The sequence below is a fragment of the Rana temporaria genome, chromosome 4 (assembly GCF_905171775.1).
Source record: "Rana temporaria chromosome 4, aRanTem1.1, whole genome shotgun sequence".
NCBI lineage: Eukaryota > Metazoa > Chordata > Amphibia > Anura > Ranidae > Rana > Rana temporaria.
Genome location: NC_053492.1, coordinates 42227407 through 42252789, shown reverse-complemented (window position 1 = coordinate 42252789; position 25383 = coordinate 42227407).

Below are 25383 nucleotides of genomic sequence, written 5' to 3'. Positions count from 1 at the left end.
GATCCTAAGCTGTCTATCTGAGTGAAGGAAGCTACACTTGATGAAGGAAACCGGGGGAAGACCTGCCCTGGAAGAGACCAAGCAGAAGGCTTATGTCTTGGGATAGGCCTGGTGACCTTATTAAGGAGGGATCCATAACTCAAGTTGTCCTACAGTTCGCCGGGTTGGTTTAAAGGCTCTTTAACTGTAAGGCTGGAAGTTTGGAAGTTACATCCTGTGGCAGAGATTTCTGGACCGTTCAAAGTTGTTCTCAATCAGTCTGTGGCAGAGACTGTTTTCATACTGTTCGTGCATCATTCCAGCTGCTAGACCAGGTGAGAGGGGTCTATCTGGGTGAGCAATACCCACTCAAGAGGGAGTGGTGAATGACTTTTGACGTAGAAATCTGGCTGTATGCAGAGCACACAGACAGATATCGTGTCTCTAAAAGTAACACATTTCGTCTTAGTGAAATAATCCATCTTTAAGCTAAAAGTTTCACTCCTTCCATTCATACAATAAGACACCATCACCAGCAGTTTGTTCTCAGTTCGCCATCGCCGTCATCATTGCTTTTTTCAAGCTCTTCACGGCTCCTTTATTCTCACAAACAAGAAGTGATCACTCCACCAGTTAATCACCTCCCCCATGGGAGTGGTCATCACAGGATGTCCTCTCCACATAGCAAGCACCATATAAATGCATCCCTCTAACAGGATTGTCCAATGAATACAATACAATGAATACAATACAATGAATAGAATACATGAATGGAATACATACAATGCTGGCTAAAGTCTTATGGGCGTGTCTGGGCAGGGAATGCATGTACGCCTCCTCTGACTCCAAAAACTATCACAAGCTCTCATATAATTGCTGATAGAATCCCTAATCTGTGCCAATTCATAGAATAACGCATATCCAGATTATACCATTATTGTAGGTGGAATGGAGGCTATCTACAGGCGTACGCTATGAATCCCAAACCATGCTGATCAGACATAGCCGAGACAAGAGCGCACATCCGTCTATAACCACTAGTGTCCTTGCAGAGTGAGAGCATCCCCTCCTCAACGATCGTCCGTGCTAAATGCACAGAGGGCCCCTCGCGGGTGGACATACGCCCACGCCGCAAACATCACACTCCAACCTCAAGATATTTTCTACTACCAGACGAGATTCAACCAGTCTCAGACTGCCCCAGTCAGCTCTTTAGAGCGGGTTGTGGAAGTACTAAGACTGGGTGCCATTATGACAATACATATTAAATACATCTTTAAATTTCCACAACACTTTGGACTATAGAGGTTTTTTTCCCAGCGATCTGTACCGTGTACCTGAACCTTTCCTTCGCCTTCAACTTTCTACCTTCTTCACAAGTTTTTTCAGCAAAATAATAAAACCTGACAGTTGGAGGTTTTACATCTTGTGTGGAATTCTTTTAGACTTTCTTCCCCTAGACAACGAATGTTGAGGTAACGTGCAGGCCCAAAACTAACCAGCAGCTCCTATGGGGGTAGTGCTACAAGTATAAAAAGAATAGCATCAAGATCATCACCCTATAACCTTTATAGAGTTATTGAAAAATAACTTCACTACAAAATTATCCAATCTAAAACTAGAAGTTGGATAGAAAAAGGGAAAACATGAAAGGTTAAGAAAGAAAAACCCAGGAAGAGAGTGGTAAAGGAATGAGGGGAAAGTTGGGTCAAGGCAGGGTTGGGTCCCGCACTCATCAACTAGCTGATGTATAGTAGGTGTCCATATAGCTTCCTTGTTAAATGTATTTCAGCTGTAAACTTAACTATTTGTCCTAAGTTCAGCTTTAAAATATTCTTTTTTTTTTCAAAATTGCCACTCTTTTTTTGTTTATAGCACAAAAAATAAAAACCGCAGAGAAGATCAAATACCACCAAAAGAAAGCTCTATTTGTGGGAAAAAAAGGACATCAATTTTGTTTGGGAGCCACGTCACACAACCGCGCAATTGTCAGTTAAAGCGACGCAGTGCCGGAAGCTGAAATTTCGCCTGGGCAGGAAGGGGATATATGTGCCCAGTAAGCAGGTGGTTAAAAAAACATGTGTGGAGAGCTTAGGACACAGCTGTGTGACTGTGACTCTATGCCATCATCTACTTCTTTTCCTGATGTTCATGGTACAAAAGGGGTGATGTTTGTCAAACCTAATAGGGGAAATTTCTCAGTATTCTCCATAAAAACAACAATATTTTTTACTATAATAAAGATCCAATTTAAAAAAAAAAAAATTCTCAGTTTAGGCCGATACGTATTCGTCTACATATTTTTGGTAAAAAAAAAAAAAAAATATCGCAATAAGCGTATAGTGACTGGTTTGCGCAAAAGTTCTAGCGCCTACAAAATAGGGGACATAATTATTATTTTTTTTATTATTTTTTTTTACTAGTAATTCCGGCGATCTGCGATCTGCTATAAATATGCACTGATTACTGTATAAATTTGACTGGCAGGGAAGGGGTTAACACTAGGGGGCAGGGAAGGGGTTAAATGTGTACCCTGGGAGTGATTCTTACTGTGTGGCGAGGGGACTGACAGGGGGAGGTGACTGATCTGTATCCCTATGTACAAGGGACACAGCATCGGTCTCCTCTCCTCTCCCTGACAGGACGTGGATGTGGACTTAGATGCACATAAATGCTGTAATGCTCGCCCCCTCCCTTGGACTACCAGAGAGTCAGGACGCCCACTAACACACCGCTTCTTTCTCTATCTGCAACGTCCTGACCCTCCCATAGTCCAATGGAGGGGGCGAGCACGACACTCCACACCAGGGAGGAAGCCTCGCATTACTGTGTGGAGTTACAGACAGAAGAACAGAAGTGAGGATTTCTTAGAGGAAATAAAGACATTAAAAAACGCAAAATGGAAGGATGAGGTAAGTGAAGGAGGACTGCACTAAGGTAAAGGAAGCTATTTAGGGAAAAAAAATTGTACCTTTACAACCCTTTTAAGTAAAGTTCTGTTCTTGAGCTGGTTTGAAGTTATTCAAGTAATGCACGGTGGAACATGGCATATTGAATGAACAGGGCCTGTAAAGCACGCATGGGGTATGAGGCAAGCCCACTACAAAGGGCCATGGGTAACCAATAACTGGTGGGAATGTATAGCAGCCGATCAATAAGCATTGTACCTGGCGTAGGTGACAGATCCTCCGGTAGCAGGGGGGGGGTCGGTGTTCTGGCTTCCTCTGAGGTGGTTGGTTTCTCTAAAAGCAATGAATCGTTTATTGCACTGCAAGTCACCAAAGTACTTCTGGGTGCCATTTAAATGAATTACACCAAATAATTTTATGTGCTTTGCCACATATTACCACAACCTCGTAGTGTGAATGTGCCCTAAATGAATGTTTTGATGAGAGAATTATTGTTACATAAAATAAAGGAAAAGTGGTTAATGAACTCATACCATATATATGTAGCACCCCCTTACTTTCAGTATGGGCACTACGCTAAAGTTAGTGGGGAATGGGAGAGTTATTTTTGCTCCCATTCATAATTTGCTAAATTTGGGCTGCTGTCATTCCTGAACTGTCCTGTAGGTCAGTCTGCGCTCCAGGGGTGCCAATCCCACCAGAGCGGGTTTTGCCCAGCAGCCAATTAGAGGAGTTTTACCTCGCGGGGCATGCTGGGGGAGAGTATATCTGTGGCAGACGCCATTTTCGTTGGTTCTTCGCGGGTTCCAGGTTCCAGGTGCGGAACCCACCTTCAGGGTGTGCACATCCAACAGACCCCGGCGATATGGCCTACCAGGCCGGGGTCGCACGCTACGCGGAGCTCCATGTTGCTGAAAGGGGCCCCAGTGACTTGCTGGGTCCCCGGCTCTATTGAAGAGATCCCAAGCTATGTGCTGAACGGTGGGGGATCGGCTCAAGGAGAACCCAGAGGCGGGTTGTCTGAGGCCGCATACACACGACCAGTCAAAACCGATGAGAATGGACCGAGGTTCAGTTTCATCGGTCCAAACCGACCATGTGTACGGCCCATCGGTCTTTTGTCCTTCGGACCAAAATTTTAAAACATGCTTTAAAATCGAACCGATGGACCGCTGACCGATCGGGCCAAACCGATGGTTAGTACACAAAAGCATCAAAACCCGCGCATGCTCAGAATCAAGTCGACGCATGCTTGGAAGCATTGAACGCGTTCTGACCCGATCGGTCAGTCCGCCCCTGGTGTGTACACATATCAGACCAACAGGCCACTTCAGCGGTGAACCGATGAAAACGTTCTGTCGGACCATTCTCATCGGATGAACCGGTCGTGTATACGGGGGCCTGAGGGGTTTGGACGAACCATCGGGGATCTGGTGACCGGGACATTGACAGGTATACTTCAACTGTCACCCGGTGACCCAAATCTAATTTACAGGGAGGATTCGCTCAATCCATTTAGCTCATTCAAGTACTAGGCCTGCGGCAGAGGTCCCTAGAGCCAGGCCTGTGGCAGAGGCCTGTTCCTCCCAGCAACCTTAAGTGGCGCTTCGGTTGCCAGGCTCGTGGCAGGAGTCTGTCCGGAGGCACTTCACCCACTCTGGCTAGAGTGGCGACGAACTGTATCTACTACTACTGAGAGCAGGATTGCTCTGTTCATATCCAGGCCTGATACTGCAAAGTTCTCTCTATCGCTTCATCAACCTTTCCTCTATACTTCATGTTGATATTGGTCATGTTGGGCCGAGAATAAAGCATTCAGAAAACCTTTATTTACTGACTGGACATTCGCTCACTAAGTCTACTCATCAACTTCACCCCTAGACAATGGTAAGAGGTAACTTAATACGCCGATCCCAAAACAACCAGCGGCTCCTGAGGGGGTAACGCTACATATAATATTTTCAAAAGGTACAGTATCACAATTTTTTTTTCCCTTTTTCTGTGTTTAGGATATTTTTACATGACATTTCGCTGTATGTTGTAGCAGCATTGTGAAACATTAGCTGCAGACGGAGCGGAAAGTCTTCCGGGAACTCTCTTCCGCGCTGTTCATTCGCACACATTGATGGTAATTTCTGGGAGCTTGTTCTATTCTTTACAAGCCAGGCTGAACTGTGCCATTCTTCTGTAACAAAACAACAACACCAATCTTCTCCTCATAATAATCCTCCAACACTGGAGACTGTACAGAATCACTGGGGCAATCAATTGATTATAGTTTTCTAAAGCTAAACAACCAAAGAAAAACAGAGCAGTGCTAAATAGTACGCTTGGGATTTCAAAGGATTTCTGTTCTATTGTATGTCCAATGTGGTACCATTTCTCTAAAACTGATTAATTTGTTACTTTTACATTTTTATTGCTTGATGTTTGATATTTCAATTAGGGTTGTCACTTTTTTAGGACCGAGTACAAGTACCGATACTTTTATTCAAGTACTCGCCGATACCGAATACCGATACTTTTTTTTAAAATGTGTCCCCAAATGCAGCCATGTCCCCCCACAAATGCAGCCATGTCCCCCCACAGATGCAGCCATGTCCCCCCCCATATATGCAGCCATGTCCCCCCCATATGCAGCCATGTCCCCCCATATGCAGCCATGTCCCCCTCATATCCAGCCATGTCCCCCCATATCCAGCCATGTCCCCCCATATCCAGCCATGTCCCCCCTTATCCAGCCATGTCCCCTCATATGCAACCATGTCCCCCCCATATACAGCCATGTCCCCCCATATGCAGCCATGTCCCCCCCATATGCAGCCATGTCCCCCCCATATATGCAGCCATGTCCCCCCCATATATGCAGCCATGTCCCCCCATATATGCAGCCATGTCCCCCTTACCTACATGCTGCCGCGCCACCGCTTGGTTAATACGGGCGGGGAACATTACAGCTTTCATTTGAATAGCTGTAGTGTTTCGCCCCACGCTGCGTATAGACACTCCCCCTTGCTTGGGATTGGACAGTTCACCCGAGCAAGGGGGAGTGTCTATACGCGGCGGGAAACACTACAGCTATTCAAATGAAAGCTGTAATGTTCCCCACCCGTATTAACCAAGCGGCGGCAGCGGGAATGCGGCATGGCGGCGGCGGGGGGGGGGGTCGAGTATCGGATGAGGCATCGGGGCATTTGTGGGAGTACAAGTACTCCCGCAAATACTCGGAATCGGTCCCGATACCGATACTAGTATCGGTATCGGGACAACCCTAATTTCAATATTGTGTTTTTGGTCATCTAATGATCATATGGTAATATGTTTTGTATTCCTTGCTTGTAGGCAGGTGGGGTTAGGCAGGCATCCCCTTTAAGGGCTTCTCCTCCACCTGGTGGAGTGTTTCTGGCAGTGGTGACTGGTGCTCAAATGTTTGGGGGGTTTAAACAAACTGAAAAAAAACAAAAACAAAAACATCAATTGCAGTCACTGTGCCCATCAAACGCAGCTACTGTGCGTATCAATTGCCGCAACTGTGCCATCAAATGCAGCCACTGTGCCCATCAATTGACGCCAGTTTGCCCCATAAAATGCCGCCAGTTGGCCCCATCAAAATATGCCAGTTTGTACCATCAAACACCACCAGTTTGCCCCATCAAATGATGCCAGTTTGCCCCATCAAACACTGTCAGTTTGCCCCATCAAATGCAGCTAGTTTGCCCCCCCTGCTCGGCACTTACCTTTCTTGGGTCAGCACCATCCTCCACGCTCCCTCCGAGTCCTCAATGTCTTCTCCCGTCCTCTTCTTTTCAATTAGTTTTTATTAGATTTTTAACACATACAAAAATAAGTCAAAAGGTACAACCTTGGTCTACATATACCGGTAGTTAGAAAAGGAATAAGTCGTAGTACATAACACAGTGTTACTGTGTGGTGGAGAACACAAATAATCGGAGGCCGCGCATCCTACTACACAATGTGGAGCCACAGCCTCCTATATAGGAACTGGTAACTGGCATAAACATTTGAAAGAAGTCAAAAAGATACCGAAGAAAATAAAATATATATACGTCAATCTTCATGAATGATCAAAAATGTTCTACCTATATGCGTCCACACAAGGTAGATAGACTTACACAGGTAGAGATTGATAACCTAATGTTCAAAACACAACAATGATATAATCTCCCGTCCTCTTCATGTCAGAGATGCTATGATTGGATGCCTAGCGCCTGTCGCTTCAGCCAGTCAGGTGACCGGTAACCAGACCCGGTGCACCTGATTGGCTAAGAGGCGGGTCAGTGTTAGGGAAGTGATTCCCTAACACAGCACTGTTTAACCACTTGATAACCGGGCCTATTATGGCACTTCTCTCCTTCATGTAAAAATCTCAATTTTTTTGCTAGAAAATTAATCAGAACCCCCAAACATTATATATATTTTTTTAGCAGACACCCTAGGAAATAAAATGGCGGTCATTGCAACTTTTTTTCTCGCACACTATTTGTGCAATCATTTTTCAAACGCCTTTTTTTGGGAAAAAAAAACGACTGTCGCGATTGCTGCTTTGTTTACTTCTGGGTACCGGGCGTGACGTCATAACATCACGCCCGGACCTCTGACGGTCATAGAGATGACTGGTGACCATCTGGTCACCAGTCATCTCTATGCTTCCCAGCCAACGCCGGTCGATTCGCTCTCTGGGCCCCCGATGGCACGGGAGTGCCCAGAGAAGCACCGGATGGCGGCAGGAGGGGGGGGGGGACGTTCCCTCCCGCTGCCTATAAGAACGATCAAGCGGCGGAACTGCAATGCATGAATCTATCTATTGGATATTGACGGGTGCAGGAGAGAGGGGCGGCCCACTATGGATGCACCACCACTGGTTTCTGGGTAGCCCCCGGTTTCTGGGTAGCCCTATTTAAGCTGGGTGGAGTTGGTGCTCTGGGTTGTTCTACTCAGGAAAAGGTTGAGTAGAGAATATCCTACTGAGGGTGGTTGTGCTCTCTCCTTTGGTGGTAGGGGCTACACTAGGGTCTAATGTTAGCTATCTCTGGAAGGATGGGAGGAATGAACAGCCAGAAATTGAGAAGTTGTGGTCGTCCTGACGGTTCTGATCAAGAGAGTAAATGAAGGACTGGGTTGCAATTCGGAATGAGCCACAAGACATCTCATGCCTTTTGACTACTGACTTCAGCCAATATTTGGACTATGATTTTGCCACTAAAGAAGTTTATTTACCACTACTAGCCTCCGAGTGAATATCTAGAGAAGTGTCTATTATGGCCAAAACTTTTTACAAGGATGTGCATTAACTGTCAAGAGCAGGATGGTTGTGAGGTGAATGTGCAAACCTGGTTTGTACTTTGGGGTTTGATGAAGTTAGGCAGCAAGGACCAAATTTCTGTGGTTGCCGGAAAGAAATTCTCACGATTCCCCACTCAACACAGTCAGTGCTGGCAGGGGACGCCCTCCTCCCAGCTTGATGGCGGGGGCTCGCGTGGGAAGCTGTCCCCGCCAGGAGAAGACAAATATTATTTCTAGCTGTTATAGCTCCTAGCGATAATCACAAGTGAATCCCACAGGCAGGTTGTACCCAATTTGATCAAACGATCAACTTGGCACATTCAGCCTGCCCATAGACGATCTGGATTGTCTATGTCCTGCCTAAAGCATCTAAAAAGGTTAACCATGTGGACAATTGTTTAGCAGAAAAGAATACCAAGTGTGCTTGGAATTGAGCTTCAGGTCAAAAGTATGCAAGATGGCAGAATTTCTACATGACTCAGGCCCCGTACACACGACCGAGTTTCTCGGCAGAATTCAGCCAGAAACTCGATCGGAGCTGTATTCTGCCGAGAAACCCGGGCCGTGTGTACACTTTCGGCCGAGGAAGCAGACGAGGAACTCGTCGAGCCAAATAGAGAACATGTTCTCTATTTCCTCGTTGTTCAATGAGGAAAGTTGGCTCGCCGAGATCCTCGGCGGCTTCACACGGAACTCGACGAGCAAAACGATGAGTTTTGCCCGTCGAGTTCCTCGGACGTGTGTACGGGGCCTCAGGGGTTTGGTACACCATCTTATTTCTTTTACAGGAAGATGAAGGGAGGTGTCCTGGGAGAGCATGGTCTTAGCAGGTGGCCAACTAAGGACCTATAATAACCATAATTTTTTTGTTTTTTGGAAGATTCACTGTCATTTCACTGTTATCAAAGGATTTTTATGCTGCATTCATGTCTGATACTTTCCACATCTAATTATTGGGTTGAGTTTTACATTTTGAGGTTTTAAACATTTAAAATATACTCAGAGGACAAGAGGCTCTGTTCTCACAGCCAGAAGAGAAATTTTCCAATACGACATCACATTTTCAAGGGTCATGTTTATTTGTTAGATTATTGGAAATAGCAGAAGTATTTCACAATTAAAACACATGTAAACTTTTATATGCTATTTTTTTTGTTTCCACGGAGTATAAATAAGGCTCTATTTACATTTGTGCATTGTGATAATACATGAGTTTTACAGCACATAATTGCAATACACAGTAACGCATAATGTGTAGTGCACCTACGCAGCGCACCGCAACTCACATACACATAATTGCCAACTGTCACGAATTTCCCGGGACATTCCCGGGATTTAGACCTAGAGGTCTGCGGTCTAACGGTCTAGAGGTCTGCGGCCGGCGGAGACAATGGCCCAGATTCACAGAGAGGTGGGCGCACATTACGCCACCGTAACGCAAACGCCGTACACCACGCCGACGCAGCGCAGAGAGGCAAGCACTGCATTCAGCAAGCTATTGCTCCCAACGCTGCGTTGGCGTGGCGTAGGTTTCGAAGGCGCAGGCCGGCGCAGGTGCAAGTGGGCGTGACCCATGCAAATGAGGCGTGACCCCATGCAAATGCGCCGTGACGTGGATGCATCCCCCTGGGCCTGCTCACAACCACTGCATGCAGCAAGCTATTGCTCCCAACGCTGCGTCGGCGTGGCATAGGTTTCGAAGGCGCAGGCCGGCGCAGGTGCAAGTGGGCGTGACCAATGCAAATGAAGGCATGTACCCATGCGAACTGCGCATGCGCCGTGATGTGGATGCATCCCCCTGGGCCTGCTCACAACCACGTCAGAACAACTGCCTAAACTACGCCGGATCACTGTGTATGACGTTAACGTAACCTACGCCCAGCCAGACACACGTCCAATGTAAAATACGCCGGCTTGTGTTCCTTGGTGCAGACCTTTGCATGTCTGCTGCTGGGTTGCACCTCCTTTATGGGGCATAACTTTACGCCGGACGTACAACTTACGCGCACCTTTAGTAGCCTGCGTCGGGCGAACGCAAGTTCGTGAATCGCCGTATTTCCCTCATTTGCATTTTTGAATGGCTAATCAATGGGAGTGGCACCATGATCCCAGCCTGAATGTGTGCCCACTCTACGCCGGCGTAAGCAAGATACGTCGGCGGGGTGTAGCCTGTTGTTAGGCGCATGTCTGTTTGTGGATCTTGCGCACAGATACGATGGCGCACATTTGCACTTACGTCGGCGTAACTTGTTATACGTCGGGCGTAAGTGCTTTGTGAATCTGGGCCAATGTCTCCGCCAGCCTCCATTTTCTAGAAGACCAGAAGAAATAGGCTGGCCGGGTGGCTACAATACAGATATTGAGCTGCCCCACCCCCGCCCTGCCCCCCTGCCAGTCTCTGTGACCTGTTATGGAAAGGGGCGGGGGATGGGCGGCACCACAGCTCAATATCTATTGTAACCACGCAGCCGACTCCGCCTCTATTTCTTCCCCCTCGGTTTCTTTTCTTATAATGACACCGCTAGAATACAGATGTAAGGAGGGGCTCCGCTGGGGACACTGATGACGTATGGAGGGGCTCCGCTTGGGACACTGATGTAAGGAGGGGCTCCGCTTGGGACACTGATGTAAGGAGGGACTCCACTGGGGACACTCATGTAAGGCGGGGCTCCGCTGGGGACACTGACGTATGGAGGGGCTCCGCTGGGGACACTAATGACGTATGGAGGGGCTCCGCTTGGGACACTGATGTAAGGAGGGGCTCCACTGGGGACACTGATGATGTATGGAGGGGCTCCGCTGGGGACACTGATGTATGGAGGGGCTCCGCTGGGGACACTGATGTATGGAGGGGCTCCGCTGGGGACACTGATGTAAGGAGGGGCTCCACTGGGGACACTGATGTAAGGCGGGGCTCCGCTGGGGACACTGATGTAAGGAGGGGGCTTTGCTGGGGACACTGATGTATGGAGGGGCTCCACTGGGGACACTGATGTATGGAGGGGCTCCGCTGGAGACACTGATGTATGGAGGGGCTCCGCTAGAGACACTGATGTAAGGAGGGGCTTCGCTGGGGACACTGATGTATAGAGGGGCTCCACTGGGGACACTGATGTAAGGAGGGACTCTGCTGGGGACACTAATATATGGAGGGGCTCCGCTAGGGACACTGATGTAAGGAGGGGCTTCGCTGGGGACACTGATATATGGAGGGGCTCTGCTGAGGACACTGACGTAAGTAGGAGCTCCGCTGGGGACCCTGATGTGAGGAGGAGCTCCCCTGGGGACACTGATGTAAGGAGGGGCTCCGCTGGGGACACTGATGTATGGAGGGGCTCCACTGGGGAAACTCATGACGTATAGAGGGGCTCCCCTGGGGACACTGATGTAAGGAGGGGGCTCCGCTGGGGACACTGATGTAAGGAGGGGCTCCGCTGGGGACATCCCAGGATGTGACCCCGGAACTCATCATAGTCGGAACATAGGACCAAGATGTGGGACTTTCCAGGAGCAAGTGACTAGTTGTCATCTATGACAGTTGTCAATGTTGGCAGTGTAACAATACAGAAGCACAATTATAAGACAGGGAGGCCGTCTTTTTATGACCTTGGGTCCTCCGGCCACTGGGGGGGCACGAGCATGTGCCCAGGGCGTCACCGAGATTCCGATGCGCGTGCCTGGCGGCCGCGATGTCCGCCAGGTACCCGCGTTCGGCAGTGACAGAGCAGGGACGTGGAGCTCTGTCTCTACCTGACACGTCCTGTCAGGTAGAGAGGAGACCAATGCTGTGTACCTTGAACATAGGGACACAGATCGGACACCTCCCCAGTCAGTCCCCTCCCCCCACAGTTAGAATCACTAGTAGGGAACACATTTAACCCCTTCCTTGCCCCCTAGTGTTAACCCCTTCCCTGACAGTCACATTTATACAGTAATCAGTGCATATGCATAAATGTGAATGGTCCCAATAATGTGTCAAAAGTCTCCCATGTGTCCGCCATAATATCGCAGTCCTGACAAAAATCGCAGATCGCCGCCATTACTAGTAAAAAATAATTAATAAAAAAAAATGTCAGCATTCTATCCCCTATTTTGTAGACGCTATAACTTTTGCGCAAACCAATCACTATACGCTTATTGCGACTCCCCCCCCCCCCCCCAAAATATGTAGAAGAATACGTAAGTAAGTTTGCCCCCTTCTGATGATAATGTGCTGGTCGGAACGGAGGGAATATTTCTTCAGTTTCGGGCGCATGCCCATTCAGCTTCGCTCGCATGTTCTTCTGCCTTGGCTCAAATTCTGGCCAGCCGCCTGCCTATCTCCTTGCCTTCCCTGGCGGAGTGATCTTCCTCCGCTCCCCATCCAGTAGTAGCCGGGGCCCGAAGAGTAAGACTTGAGAGGCTGTGAGGCGGGCGGCGACGGGCAGAGAGTCGCTGATTGTTGCTATTACTAGGAAAGAAAAAATATGTCCCCGGATTTAATTTTAAAAATCTGGTCACCTTATGTAACAGGAACTTATTTATAGAAGAACATGAATGTACATTTAGCAAAATTGCGGAATTCACAATTCACAGAGCATGTCCTTTCTTTGCTTCCTGCAGATAGAAAACCAAAAACATCTACAATGACATTTGTCACGTACAAAAAACATGTAAGTGAGTAAAGGACGTGGCAAACCATGTACTATGGGCCCCCTTGATTTCTGATTTCTAAAGAGTCTCATGTCCTCTTATCCTTTGCTTACATTTCCCAGAAGTCAAAGATTTTTTATAAATGCAATTCATGCTCATAGATTAATTTTATTAGCCAGATGAGTCACTGTTTATTATGCTTCATTAACTTCCAGAGAAGTCTTGTGGAAGGAAAAGGAACGTAAGTCTGTGAAAGTGAGTGAAATCAGATTTTATATAAATCCAATAAAATAAATGAAAAATACAGAGATATGTCTAATAAGGAACCAGGCAGTAATGTGAATTTCCTGCAGTGCTCTTAAAATACGCAATCCAGGATCTTGCCTGGTAATTCTGTCACACAGGACACATGTCTAAAGTATCTTTTTAAAGGGACAGTTCATCCAAAGTAATATTTTAATTTTTCATGAAACATGGTGGTTGGAGTCACCCCCGGAATTTTGGTTGTCTTGGATAATCCAAAAACTGTCCCTACCAGAATTCTTGACTCTTTTACTGTCCCCCAGGAGTTTGGGGTGTTTCCCGCCACCACAGTGTGTGCCTGCTCCTGTTACAGTCTGCATTATATAAGATACAATACCTAAAGATTCAGCAGGAATTATGGTAACCCTTCATAATGGGCAGAACAGGTGTATAGATCAGAAACAGTGCAGGGATGGTGGGAACCCCTCGTAATGGATACAGCAGGGATGCATGCAGACTTGGGAACTTAGCATAAGGATATTGAGAACCCCATAATGGACACTGTGGGTGTGCAGACCCAGGAACTCATGGTGATTATGTTGGGAAGCCCTCACAATGGGCACAGCAGGTGTGCAGACCTGGGAACTCAGCACAGGGATGATGGAATCCCCTCACAATGGGCACAGGAAACCCCTCACAATGGGCACAGTAGGTGTGCAGACCTGGGGACTCAGCACAGAGATGATGGGAACCCCTCATAATGGGTACAGCAGGTTGCAGACCTGGGAACTCAGCACAAGGATGGTGGGAACCCCTCAAAATCGGTAGATCAGGTATAATGGGCACCCAGGAACTCAACAGACTGATCTCCAGGGATAGAAGTCAGGGAGTTTAAATCTCTAGTCCATAAAGACACGGATGAGTGAGTTTGGGGTGGAGAAACAAGACTGGCCTACACATAGTTCTGACCTCAACCCGATAGAACACCTTTGGGACGAATTAGAGCGGAGATTGGGAGCCAGAACTTCTCGTCCACATCAGTACCTGACCTCACCAGTGGAATTCTGAAAGAATGGTCAAACATTCGTATAGACACACTCCTAAACCGTGTGGACAGCCTTCCCATAAGAGTTGAAGCTGTTATAGTTGCAAATGGTGGGCCAACTCAATATTGAACCCTATGGACTAAGACTGGGATGCCATTAAAGTCCATGTGCGTGTAAAGGCAGGTGTCCCAATACTTTAGGTAATATAGTGTATGTTATCGAATAAATGGCACTATAGCACAAAAATACCCCAAAACACCCCTTTTTCAGTAAAGAGCAGAGGCTAAGCACATGTGTAAGGGATGTCAAAATCAGGTACCCCATAAAAAAGAATTATAGTTCTGCTATGGAGAAAGTAAAACTCATGGCATTTCTATTAAATCACCAGTAGATGACAGCATAGAGTGAAAAGCCTGAATGACAGAAAGCACATTCTAATAGAACCATTGCTAATAAGCAGGGGGAACCAAAAGACTGACCTTTGTTTCTGGTGGGAATGAAATAGCGGTTGCTACCCAGTCTATCAATCTGAAGGTCATGTGTTGGTGTCGTTGCAGGTAAGAGGGAGCATATTTAAGGCTATAAACAGCGTGAAAGTGATTTTATTTACATCCATGTGATCAGTAAAGGCTGCTGTGTGATTAATTAACATATCAGCACATGTGCAGTTGTTTATGATTTTCTATGAGGGCGTTATTCCTGTATATGTGAATGTTGTTATTATTATTCATCATGTGTTTGTGTCATAGCAGAACATTTTTAATAAAAACACTTCTGGTTTCACCCGGCCCGCACCCTTCGCACATTGGAATTATTGACCATACTTTCAGCATATGTGCAGCACATGCAACAGCATAAATCCAACCTAAAAGATTACAAAAAGAAATTCTAGGGACATGAGAATGCAGGAATCCATGGACTGTTTGGCAGCTACGCTCTGTCACTTCCTGCGTCTCCTCGTGGTTATCCACAGATAACTCCTCTTCTCTCTGATGTCCATTCCGCCTTAATCACATAGAACATTTCTAGAATAAACATACACAGATCGTGGCATTGTGTGACAAGTGCGGATAAACATGTACATCAGGCCTCTATCCTCACAGGCTATTTCCACTTTAGAATATTTTGACTGTGGGGTGATTACACATTGTTCCTAATGTCTGTTTATATCTTTATACAATCACAATGATTGGGATCACAGTGCAGCCACATTCCTCCCTTGGGGGTCACACTGAGGCCATTTCCTTTGTCCCAATCATGTCATACTTAGAATAGCATACAATACTATACAAAGCCAGACTGGACACATAACCCCAATATCATTAAAAAAAAAGTTTGCATGTGTTAAATAATAACTAAACCCATGAAAAAAGTGACGCCAACTCATCTAAGGACTGGTAGGCTGCCATAGATTCAGTAAGTAAAGGGAAATTTCCCTGCCAAGACACAAGCAAAAAAATAAAAAATAAAGTGACAGGAGATTTAGCTCTTCCCTACTCTATGCATAACTAAAAAAAAAACAATGTTTTGGCTATACATTCACTTCAAAGTGTATCTAAATCTAATAGCAATTAGATGCTATTAGATTTAGATACACTTTGAAGTGAATGTATAGCCAAAACATTTTTTTTTTTAGTTATGCATAGAGTAGGGAAGAGCTAAATCTCCTGTCACTTTATTTTTTATTTTTTTGCTTGTGTCTTGGCAGGGAAATTTCCCTTTACTTACTGTTCTGTAGAATGTAAGAGGAAATCTTTACAAAATTAACCCTCATTTTCAATGGAGGATTCACCCCCATCACTAGTTCTGGAGACAGCTATAACATTGTGGATGGCCCTAACTTTTAACTCGGGGATAATGATGATCATCACAACAAGCAGAGGGGTGAATCTCCCTAGTAATAACAACCTAACAGGGGTTCTAATCCTTCCTTGCTCCATCCAAAACTAAAAATAAAAGTGTTGATTTTACATACACTTTAAAGCTGAAGTTTCCTTTATATATATACGGTATTCCTCAATACAGTCATGGTGTGTTCATAACGGGCGCCGCCCCCTCTCTCCTGTCACCTCTCTCTCACCATTTATAGATTCATGCATTGCATCTATCTATGCTCACCGCTGCCACCCCTATTCAGGTGTCCGGCCCCTTGTCGGGCGCCGGGCACCTGAGTTACAGTGGCAGTTTTTTTTGGAAGCACCTGATTAGAATTGCTGGGCACACTGGCAGCAATTGATGGGCACACTTGCAGCAATTCATGGGGCGCAGTGGCATCAATTAATGGGCACACTGGCAGCAATTGATGGGGCACAGTAGCGGCAATTTATGGGCACATTGGCAGCAATTGATGGACACAATTAGCAGCAATTGATGGGCACAGTGGCAGCAATTGATTGGCACATTGGCAGCAATTGATGGGTACAGTAGCTGTCTTTGATGGCACAGTGGCTGCGTTTGATGGGCACAGTGGCTGCAGTTGATGGGAACAGTGGCTGCGCTTGATGGGCACAGTGGCTGTGTTTGATGGCACAGAGGCTGCATTTGATGGGCACAATGGTGTTGTTTGATGTCACAGAGGCAGCAATTGATGGGCACAGTAGCTGCGTTTGATGGGCACAGTGGCTGCAATTGATGTTTTTTTTTTCAGTTTGTTTGCGCCCCCCAAAAATTTGGAGCACCTGCCGCCACTGCCTCAATAGCTACAAAGATATTAATATTTTTTGTGTCCAGAGAAAACAATTTTGTGTGCACTGAATGACTTTGCAAGCCCAGATACTTGTAGGCAGATGCCCACAATAGGGGTGCACGTTATGTAATGTTAACATATTATGAGTTACAGTAAAGTCTGTGTAATAGTAAGTTTCTGTATACAAGCTGCCCAGCAAGGTAGGCAGAGGTTAAGTCTGCTCACTCCTGGGTTTTCACGATCCTGCCCCTTGTGCTGGCCCATAAATACGGGGGGGGGGGCAGCCTAGAGGAAAACGGTCGTATGTACGAGGCCTTAGGCAGACTTCTGGGAAAATTGGTGAGCCAATCACACAAGCAGGAAATTATGTTTCTGGGAAGTGGTCAGTACATTCTGTGTACATAACACCTCCAGGTAGCCATGTTGCTTTGCAGCTGCAAACAAATCCCCAAGATACGGTCCATATGCTACTTTGCTATAGACCACCAGGCCCAAAAACGCACCTTCTCACGTCATTGACGGAATTCATCTCCACATATACCCTAAACATCAAACACCTTTTGGTGCTTGGGGATTTCAACCTCTGGGCCAACTCCTCGCTGGACCCCGTAGCCGACGCTTGCATCGACCATCTGGAAGGATTAGGTCTGCAGCAACTAATACAAGGCCCCACTCATGCCTCAGGCCATACGCTCGATCTCATTTTCATACAAGATTTGGAAATTGACGTCCTGGAAAATGAGCCGCAACCATGGACCGATCACCATGCCATCAAATTCACAATCACCAAAAACGCCAGCCCAAAAAAAACTACAAAACCGGTGACAACTCACTGGACTAGATCTCAGAAGAAGCTCCACTCGGGACTATTCAAAACAACACTAGGGAACAAAATAAAAACAACCCAACAAAAACAAACAGCCACAGAAACACTTGACGCCATCAACAAGGCGCTACTACAGTCAGCTGACTTAGTAGCACCAAAACGCAAAACTTGCACCCGGAAAAACAACTCCGGCTGGTTTAATGACCAGCTGACGTAGCTAAAGCAAGAGCGTAGAAGAGCAGAAGCTGCGTGGAAAAGGTGCTCTTCAGATAAAAACCTCACCATTTACAAGATAATAACAAAGAAATATCACAAAGAAATCTTCACGGCCAAAAAAAAATAATTTCTCCAACATCATCGCAAATGCCCTTAACCGCCCCCGAGAACTCTTCAAGCTGGTCACTCAGACTATGAATCCAGCTTGTTTAGAGGCCCCGAATTCTGATTCACAAGAATTTTGCAACAAATTATCGGATTATTTCATTAATTAAATTGAAAAAATCCGTGAAAGTATTCAGCAAAATGGAACTGTCACCAACTCCCCCCCAAATCACAAACCTAATACCCACATAAATCCGCCGCAATCACCAAAATTCACTCTAAAACCCATTTCCATCGATGCCACTAAAAACATCATCGGGACTCTGCGTAATAGCACAGCACCCAATGATATCATCCCCACTAAACTGCTGAAAGAAAGTGCCGATATACTGGCATCAGCTATCACGCAGCTCATAAACCAAACATTCAAGGAGGGCATGGTGCCCACCTTGCTGAAACAAGGTACAATAAAACCAATTCTAAAAAAAACTACCCTCGACCCCAAAGACCCAAACAACCGGAGGCCCATAACAGCTCTAAATGTCTTTTCCAAGGTAATGGAGAAAGTAGTTATACAACAGCTGCAACTGCATTTAGACACCCATAAATTACTCGATCCGTTTCAATCAGGCTTCCGTCCGGGTCATGGAACAGAAACGCCGCTGCTCAAAATATGGGATGACGCTCTAGAGGCCGCAGACGAAGGAGAATCTTGTCTCCTGATACTGCTGGACATAAGCGCGGCTTTTGACACTGTAGACCACGGACTACTACTGGCTAGGCTAGCTGAAGTAGCCGGAGTCGCTGAAGGTGTTTTACCCTGGTTCTCCTCCTTCTTGGAAAACCGATCACAAATAGTGAAACTGGGGTCTTTCACTTCTGAAAAACGTACGGTGTCATGCGGAGTCCCTCAGGGATCTCCCTTATCGCCCGTATTGTTTAATATCTATCTTCGCCCTCTCTTTGAAATCATCAGTAACCAGAAGTTACTTTACCACTCCTATGCAGACGACACACAACTGTATTTCCGCATCTGCAACAAAAAGGATCATTCTCTTGGACTAGAGAAATGCCTCACTCTAATAGATAACTGGATGACAAACAGTTATCTTAAACTCAATGGTTCGAAAACAGAACTTCTCCTGTTTCACGCCAACCGGAAAAATCACCCCGTGTCAACATGGACTCCCCCACCCATTCTGGGTAAAACTATCACCCCTAGCACCAAAGTCAAAAGTCTCTGAGTCATTTTCGATACCTACATGACAATGGATGCACAAATAGGGTCAGTAGTCAGCGGATCCCACCATCTGCTGCGCCTACTACGCAGACTCACGCCCTTTATCCCGAAAGAGGACATTGCAGTCATGGTGGGAACAATCATCAATTCCAGACTCGACTACGCAAATGCCCTCTATCTAGGACTCCCCAAATACCAAATCACTCGTCTGCAAGTCGTTCAAAATATGGCCGCTCGACTAGTGACTGGGAAAAAAACATGGGAATCATTCTCACCTTCACTGAGATCCCTTCATTGGTTGCCAGTAAAAGACAGAATCACTTTCAAGGCACTCTGTCTAATACATAAGTGTATTCAAGGCAACGCCCCCCAATATCAATGCGAAAAAATAAAAGCCCATAACCCCAATCGCATTCTGCGATCCACCAATCAAAACCTTCGCCAGATACAAGTCCAAAGGAGATCGAAGATTTGCAGTCCAAGGACCCCGCCTGTGGAATCCACTACCAACCACCATCCGACTGGAGTCGGACCACTTGGCCTTCAGGAAAAAGATTAAAACCCATCTCTTCTGAGGTCAAGGGGCTCCTTACCCATGAAATGGATACAGCTCCCAGAGGCGATTCAGTTCGCATGTGTTGCGCTTTACAAGTTTCTCACTCACTCACTTTATAAAAAATTACAGCAGCTGCAGATTGAAAAGGAAAGATAATTTTTAATAACATTCAATGACAATATGACCTGTATCGTAATTGTACACGCTTTATTATTTTTTTATTTGATATTTTTTCCCCCCACGAAAGTGGAGTTACCCTTTAACCTTTGACAAAAAAAACAAAAAAAACTGGAAGCTGATTGCTTTCTATGCAGAACTGTATCAGATTTTGCACTCTCCAGTTTTAGTAAATCAACCCCAAAGAGTCTACAGAGTGTGCACAATGCTGGGAAATAAAATACGAACAAAGCAAAAAACTTAAATTTGTATAGGAAAACATTTTTTATTTATAGTGATCTGCAAACAAAGAAAATGTAGTTCTCCTCTTAAGTTATTTGTTCTATATACTGTAGATATTAGCTTTCTTTCAAAAAATATTTATTTCCGCCTATGAACTTTCTCCAGAAGGAATATCACAGGTGACATCTGTATTGCAGTCTTAACATGATATAATCTCAGCATTTATATATTAGGTGAAGGGTTTATAAGCTCAGCAAGCTCTCATTTAGCCTGTCCTTATTTACTCCCAGCAGGTCACAGAAATGACAGGAGGCTCTAAAAAAACAACAGTCTCCGTGGCTCTTTGTACTTATAGTGGCCCTTTAAGTGAATGTAACCCCAACATTGAACTTCTCCCATTTGCTCCGGTTATATGTACCATTGAAAGTGTTTTGTTGTATCTGTTTTTGATAGTGCAAGCAAAAATAAGTAAAAAAAATGTTTTTGATGCTGCCAGAAATTGAGTTCACAGGGTTACCTCTGTGAACTACAGAACACCCCTCCCCTTCCATGTTATAGAGCAGCGGTCTCCAAACTGTGGCCCGAAAGCCAGATGTGGCCTTTGCTAGCTTTTTTCAGACCCTTCCACTATTCCTTCCACTGATATGAGGCATTATTCCTTCCAGTGTGACCAATAATGGGGTACTATTACCTCCACCAATACCAATGATCTGATACTACTCCTCCTCCTATTGACCACCAACCCAGAGGCCATATTTATTCTCACTGATGCTGGGCCCTGGACATTTTCTGCCCCACTGCTCACAATCCAGGCCTCCTAAAGTCCAAAGGACAATAAACTGGCCCCTTGTTAGAAAACTTTGGAGACCCCTGTTATAGAGGATAGGTGCAGGGCCGCCATCAGGGGGGTACAGGCAGTACACCTGTAAGAGGCCCGGAGGTCCCCAGGGGCCCGGATGGCAACCCCCTTTAGAATTTTTTTTTTTAGGGGTCCGGAGGTTCCCAGGGGCCCGGAGGCCCACAGGGCCCCAGATGGCAACCCCCCTTTTTTATTTATTTTTTATAAAAAAAAATATATTTTTTTTATATATTTTTATTTTATTATTTATTAAAGGGCCAATTTTTTTAATTTTTTTTTAGAGGTCCGGAGGTCCCCAGGGGCCCGAAGGACCCCAGGGCCCCGGATGGCAACCCCCCTTTTTTTATTTATTTTTTGTAAAAAAAAATATATTTTTTAATATATTTTTATTTTATTTTTAGGGCCAATTTTTTTTATTATTATTATTATTATTATTATTATTATTATTATTATTATTATTAAAGGGCTCAGAGGTCCCTAGGGCCCCAGGGCCCCATATGGCAAACCCCCTTTTTTATTTTTTTATTAATTTTTATTTTTCTATTTTTGTAAATATATTTTTTTATTTTTTTTTATTAAAGGGCCCAGAGGTCCACAGGGCTTCTGATGGCTGAAGCTGTGTAAGGGGCCCCATAATTCCTGATGGCGGCCCTGGATAGGTGGAGGTGTTCTGACACACTTTGTGGTCTAGTACAGTGGTTCTCAACCCTCTCCTCAAGTAACCCCAACAGGCCATGTTTTGGGAATTTCTCTTAGATAAAATAGTTGTCCAAAATATCAAGCCATTGACTCTGATTTAAAGCACCTGTGCAAGATAAAGGAAAACCTGCAAACATGGCCTGTTGCGGGTAGTTGAGGACTGAGGTTGAGAACCACTGGTCTAGGGTGACAACATTGCTTCTCCATGATACAGTGAATGCTTGTTGTCAACCCAGGACAGGCAGGATCAACAGGTGACAAAAGGCAGTCACTGCATCTAAATACTTGTAAGCTGCAATATATAACATTATTGTTCTTTAGATACCTAAATCAATATAGTGGAGCGCTACTGACATATATGTGTCAAACACTAATAATGTTAATATATGGCAATAATAACACTAAATACTTGCAATCTGGTGAAAAATATAATACAAATCATCACAGTAAAATATGTGCATATGTAAATCAAATATAAGTGAACAAATCACAGCAATCCAAAACTTTGTGACATCACAATATAGTCTCTATAAAGTGACACTACGACTTGATTACTGCACTGCAAACATCCATCCAAGAAACGTGTTCCACCATTGTGCAAGATATGCCCTAACCTTGGATCATGGACTGATAAAAATGATATGTCAAATGCGCCTTACCCTGTTTGGGCTCCACTTACAGTCTGCGCGATGACGTCACCCCGACTCCACCCAACGTGTTGTGCCATCAATCACATGGCTTCATCAGGGGATCCCCACAGTTTTGTGGTATCCCTGAGTATTACCTTTATGCATGGCTTTTTCTTCTCAGAGAATAGGTTCAGGTGCTCCCCTTTAGGCTCAGTTCACACTTATGCGTTATTTGGTGATTTTTGCAGAAATGCACAACAGTCCATTTAACATGATTTCCTATGGGACTCGTTCACATCTATGCTTTTTTCAACCGCTGTGTTTTTGGAAAGGGTCAATGACTATTTTAAAAGCAAAACAGTGCATTTTTGGTTCAATAGACTTCAATGGAGAAGCTGCAGAAAAGCAAGAAGTGCCCAACGACAAATTGGCTAAAAAAGAAAAGCACAAAAAATGCAAAACGCATCAAAAAACTTGCGAAAAATGCACCACAAAAAGCATTTCAGAAACAGAGAAAAAGCAAACTGCATAGGTGTGAACCGAGCCTTAGAGTCCCACCTTGTCTCCACCCCCTACCCACCTCTGAGCACCATTCCTTGTTCAACCCCCTACCCACCTCCCAGTAACTGCCCTTTTAGAGAATACAGAACCGAGTCTCATTTTGTGGTGTTAAAATTTTTGTATGGAATTGGATAATAAAAAGAAAAAACGGAAAATAAATGCGTCCCCCCGAGTCCCCACTTAAAAAAGCCCTGCTTATTTGCAGTCTTGATCTTTTTCTTAATGTGAGTGCATTTACTTCTAATAAACTGATAAATGAGAATGCTGCACTATCGTGGTACTTTATCTATTCAGAGCACATTCTAGTGATCCAGCCAGCAGTTCGACTCCTTAAAGCAAGGGTCTCAAACTGGCAGCCCTCCAGCTGTTGTGAAATTACAAGTCTCATCATGCCTCTGCCTGTGGGAGTCATGCTTGTAACGGTCAGCATTGCAATGCCTCATGGGACTTGTAGTTTTGCAACAGCTGGAGGGCCGCCAGTTTGAGACCCATGCCTTAAAGCAGGGATATGTAATTAACGGACCTCCAGCTGTTACAAAACTACAATTCCCATGAGGCATAGCAAGACACTGACAGCCACAAGCATGACACCCAGAGGCAGAGGCATGATGGGACTTGTAGTTTTGCAATAGCTGGAGGGCCGCTAATTGCATATCCCTGCCTTAAAGGGTAATATTCGCATTTTTTCTGATGTAGTAAAAGAGTGAAGTGTGGAAGATATCCTGAACCCCCATTTAACCCTGGAAGTAAGGGGAAGGTGACCTATAATTTTTATGGGTTCATGGTCCAATTTGAGGGCATACCTTTTTTTTGATGGATGCTTGCTATACAGCTCTGGCGTCATGGTGTCACAAGCTTAATACACTTGGGAAGCAAGCAAGAGACTGTATTGAAAGGTCACAAAAAGATATCTATTTTGCATTGCTGTGATTTGTTCTTTTATATTGATTATATTGATTATCAAACGCTAAATATGTTTTTATTGTGATTTTTTTATATTTTTCACCTGATTGCAAGTATTTAGTGTTATTGTTGCCATATATTAACACATTATTAGTGTTTGACACATATACTGTATTTCAGTAGCTCAGCGAAGCTGGCCCCCCTACAATCAGCACAAATAAAAACTCAAGTGTGTTTCTTTAGTGCTACGTTTGTGCTGTTTTGTGCCGCAAAAATTTACGTTTGTGCTGCTTTTATTTTGAAGATATTAGCAATTGTTTTTTCCAGACTATGACATCACACAGCCCCCCTACAACAGCCAAATGGCACAAAACTGGTCTCGTTGGTTAGTGCTACGTTTGTGCTGTTTTGTGCTGCTATTATTTCCGTTCTATCTTTTATCGTTTTTGCGTTATTAATGACTTATTAAAGGTCACCAAAGGTCACACAGCCCCCCTACAACGCCCAAATGACACGAAACTGGTCTTGTTGGTTAGTGCTATGTTTGTGCTGTTTTGTGCTGCTAATATTTCCGTTCTATCTTTTATCGTTTTTGCGTTATTAATGATTTATTAAAGGTCACCAAAGGTCACACAGCCCCACTACAATGCCCAAATGACACGAAACTGGTCTCGTTGGTTAGTGCTACGTTTGTGCTGTTTTGTGCTGCAAATTTTTTTATTTGTGCTGTTATGGTTTTAAAGTTATAACAGTTTATTTATTTTTTCAAACCCCACTCACTTTGCCCACCTTACAATCAGCACAAATAAAAACTCAAGTGTGTTTCTTTAGTGCTATGTTTGTGCTGTTTTGTGCTGTTTAAATTTGCTTTCTATCTTTTATCGTTTTTGCGTTATTAATGACTTATTAAAGGTCACCAAAGGACACACAGCCCCCCTACAACGCCCAAATGACAGGAAACTGGTCTTGTTGGTTGGTGCTACGTTTGTGCTGTTTTGTGCTGCTATTATTTCCGTTCTATCTTTTATCGTTTTTGCGTTATTAATGATTTATTAAAGGTCACCAAAGGTCACACAGCCCCCCTACAACGCCCAAATGACGCAAAACTGGTCTTGTTGGTTAGTGCTACATTTGTGCTGGTTTGTGCTGCTAAAAAACATTATTTGTGCTGTTATGGTTTTTAAGTTATAACAGTTTTTTTGTTTTTTTCAAACCCCACTCACTTTGTCTCCCCCTACAATCAGCACAAATAAAAACTCAAGTGTGTTTCTTTAGTGCTGCGTTTGTGCTGTTTAAATTTTCTTTCTATCTTTTATCGTTAAGGTCACCAAAGGTCACTCATCCCCCCACAACACCCAAATGACACAAAACTGGTCTCGTTGGTTAGTGCTACGTTTGTGCTGTTTTGTGCTGCTAAAATTTATGTTCTATCTTTTATTGTTTTTGTGTTATTAATGATTTATTAAAGGTCACCAAAGGTCACTCAGCCCCCCTACCACCCCGAAAGGACACAAAACTGGTCTCGTTGGTTAGTGTTACGTTTGTGCTGGTCTGTGCTGCTAACATTTTTAGTTGTGCTGTTATGGTTTTT